This window comes from Gossypium arboreum, chromosome 1, assembly GCF_025698485.1.
Source record: "Gossypium arboreum isolate Shixiya-1 chromosome 1, ASM2569848v2, whole genome shotgun sequence".
NCBI lineage: Eukaryota > Viridiplantae > Streptophyta > Magnoliopsida > Malvales > Malvaceae > Gossypium > Gossypium arboreum.
In genome coordinates, this window is record NC_069070.1 from 30247995 (window position 1) to 30251295 (window position 3301).

Consider the following 3301-nt stretch of genomic DNA (forward strand, 5'->3'; position numbering starts at 1 on the left):
TGGTTTGTTTATATAGGGAAGGGTCACACGGCCTAGGGCCATGCCCGTGTACTTTAAGGATGAGCCCGTGTTTTTAGAATTTTTCAATTTAGGTCGTGTTCAGCTACTGTCCCACGCCCGTGTGTCTTGGGCGTGTGTCAAACAAGGCCATCTCGCACGGCCGTGCCTAGCTTTGTTCGCTTCTCCCACACCCGTGTTTTATGGTAGCATGTCCGTGGATTATTTTATACGGCTGAAGGGCACGGGCATGGCGCACGCCCGTGTTGAAGAAACAAAATCGAGCCTTGTCCCTAGCACGCCCATGGGTTTTCATTCCCATGCCCGTGTGTTCCTATCAAGTTCACCCACGGCCATGTCGTACGGTCGTAGGGATTTATCGCACCCCGTGTTTTGGATAAATCATGTCCTACTTCAACACGGCCGTATCGCACGGCCGTGTCTCTTCCCCTGTTTAGCCACGGCTTTAGCCACGCCCGTGTGTCTGGTTGTGTGTGCTGAAAATCTTTGCAATTCAAAGATTAAGTTAATTGATTCGAAGTGTGAGAAGTTAAAAATAAAGAAATCAAAATATGTTAGTGATCGGGTTGCCTCCCGAGAAGCGCTTATTTTTAGTCTAAGCTCAACTTACCTCTCCGTTGAATGATCATGGTGGTTCAAGGAGTTCATACTCCTCATTCCTGTTGTCAATTTCAAAATAAGGTTTTAAACGGGTGTTGGTTACCTTAAAAGTGCCAAACTTGGGATGACTCACCTCAACCATACCGAATGAGGAAATACTAAGTACCGTAAGAGGAATTTCCTCATTTGGTGTGGTAGTGACAATGTGAGGATCAACGGCATCTAGTAAGACTGTATCACCAACCTTAAGTTGATTAGGAGAGGTATCGGGCTTGTTTTTAGGTAGTTTCAGTTTATCATGTGTTCTAGGTTTGTGTTCTCACCATTCGTCTAGCTCCTCTATCCGTAGTCTTCATTCTTTATAGACGTCTTTGTTCTCTTCGTGATAGTAGCGCACTGTCTCTGTTGTCTTGGTTCGAAGAAGTTCCTGCAAGGATGATTGAATATTAGTTTTATCATTGACAGGTTTTATAGCATTTAGCTTGACTCTTAGAGGTTTTGACTGAGTCGTGTGCTTGGAGTGTTACTGCATCGTCACCTGCACGAAGTGTTAGCTCTCCTGTGCCTACATTAATAATGGTTCTGGCAGTTGCTAAAAATGGTCATCCTAAAATTAAAGGTACCTTGTTATCCTTATCCATATCTAAGACAATGAAGTCTACTGGGTAAATAAATTTATCAATTTTAACGAGAACGTCTTCAATAATACCCTTAGGAAATCTAACTATTTTGTCAGCCAATTGTATGCTCATCCTAGTCTATTTGGGTTTACCGATACCTAGTCGTTTAAACATTTTATACGGCATAACATTTAGACTTGCTCCTAGATCAGCTAAAGCATTATTCACAGATAGACTACCAATTAAACAAAGAATTGTAAAACTCCTTGGATCTTTTAATTTGTTAGGTAGTTCATTCTTTAGAATAGCTGAGTAGACTGCATTGAGTTCCACATGCGATGTAGCGTCAAATTTCCTTTTATTGCTTAGAAGTTCCTTTAAGAATTTTGCTGAGTTGGGCATCTGCGAAAGAACTTCAATAAAGGGTAAGTTAATATGTAATTTCTTTAAGAGTTTGACAAACTTACCGAATTGTTCTTCTGTTCTGTCTTTCATCATCGCTTTAGGATATGGCACACGAGGTTCATGATTTGTACTTACCTGTTTGGGATCATTATTGTTTACCTCTTCTCGTCCTTTGTTCATCGCGTTGTCTTGCTATAATTATGGCTCAAGTGTAATGAATCTTTCCTTATCTTGGGCACTAATTGCATTGAGGTGTTCCCTCGGATTAGGTTCAGTATTACTTGGTAGGCTACCTTATGGTCATTCGGAGATTAGTTTGGACAGCTGGCCTATCTGAGTTTCGAGTCTTTGGATCGATGCTTGTTGATTCTTAAGTGCTGTCTCGGTATTTTGGAAACAGGTTCTAACACCGAGATGAATTTAGAAAGCATCTCTTTAAGGTTTTGGTTTTTTCTCCTGTTGATAAGGTGACTGTTGAAAACCCTGAGGATTTTCTGGCTTTGGATTTCCTTGACCTCCCCAGGAAAAATTTGAGTGGTTCCTCCAACTTGCATTATAAGCATTACTGTATGGATTATTTTGAGATCTAAAGTTATTGTTACCCATATAGTTGACTTATTCCTCTTCAGTTGTAGGATTGAAGGATTGGTATTTTGTATGCACACCTCTTCTGCTTGAGTCACACCTCATTACTGGATGTACCTGTGTAGAACCAAGTAAACCGTCAATCTTTTTATTGAGAAGTTCTACCTGATTTGAGAGCATGGTGATTGAATCGATGTTACAGACGCCGGCTGTTTTCATTGGCTTTGTCCTCATAACTTGCCACTGATAGTTATTCAGTGACATCTCCTCTATAAATTCATAGGCATCTTCCGGTGTTTTATTTTTGATGGTTCCGCCAGCAGCTGCGTCAATCATTTGTCTTGTCGAGGGATTCACACCATTGTAAAATGTTTGAACTTGTAGCCAAAATGGTAACCCATGGTGAGGGCACCTTCTCAGTAAGTCATTGTATCTCTCTCATGCATCGTAAAGTGTTTCTAAATCCATTTGCATAAAAGAAGAGATATCATTACGTAATTTAGCCGTTTCAGCTAGCAAAAAATATTTTAGTAAAAATTTCTAGGTTATTTGTTCCCAAGTAGTGATAGACTCTCGTGGTAATGAGTTCAACCACTGTTTAGCTTTGTTTCTCAGTGAAAAGGGAAATAACCGAAGACGAATGGCATCATCAGCAACGCCATTGATTTCGAATGTATCACAAAATTCAAGAAAATTCGCCAAGTGCATGTTGGGATCCTCATCCTGCAAGCCATCAAACTGAACAAACTGTTGTATCATCTGAATTGTGTTAGGTTTTAGTTCGAAATTATTTGCAACAATAGCATGTCTAACTATACTAGACTCAGTTCCTGTTAAAAAAGGTTTAGCATAGTTATACATAGTAGGTGGAGCAGGATTTTGATTAGCTGCAATTGCAGGAGGCAGCTGATCGCCTGGATTTTCGGCCATCTCTTCGGTTGGGGTTTGAGTATCGTCTTCTCGCTAGCTCTCCAGGTAGCGTAAACTACGCCTTATTTCTCTTTGATTTCTACGAACTGTGCAATCGATTTCTTCGTCAAAAAGTAATGGTCCTGATGGGTTTCTCCTAGTCA

At 40.6% G+C, this 3301-nt stretch overlaps 1 non-coding gene across 1 annotated transcript; it reads left to right on the plus strand.

Moving 5' to 3' along the window:
• The first annotated feature begins 2622 nt into the window (after positions 1–2622).
• Positions 2623–2729, plus strand: LOC128282530 (small nucleolar RNA R71). The gene has a single exon (XR_008272827.1). It is a non-coding gene; the product is annotated as a small nucleolar RNA R71 (small nucleolar RNA).
• Positions 2730–3301: the final 572 nt, after the last annotated feature.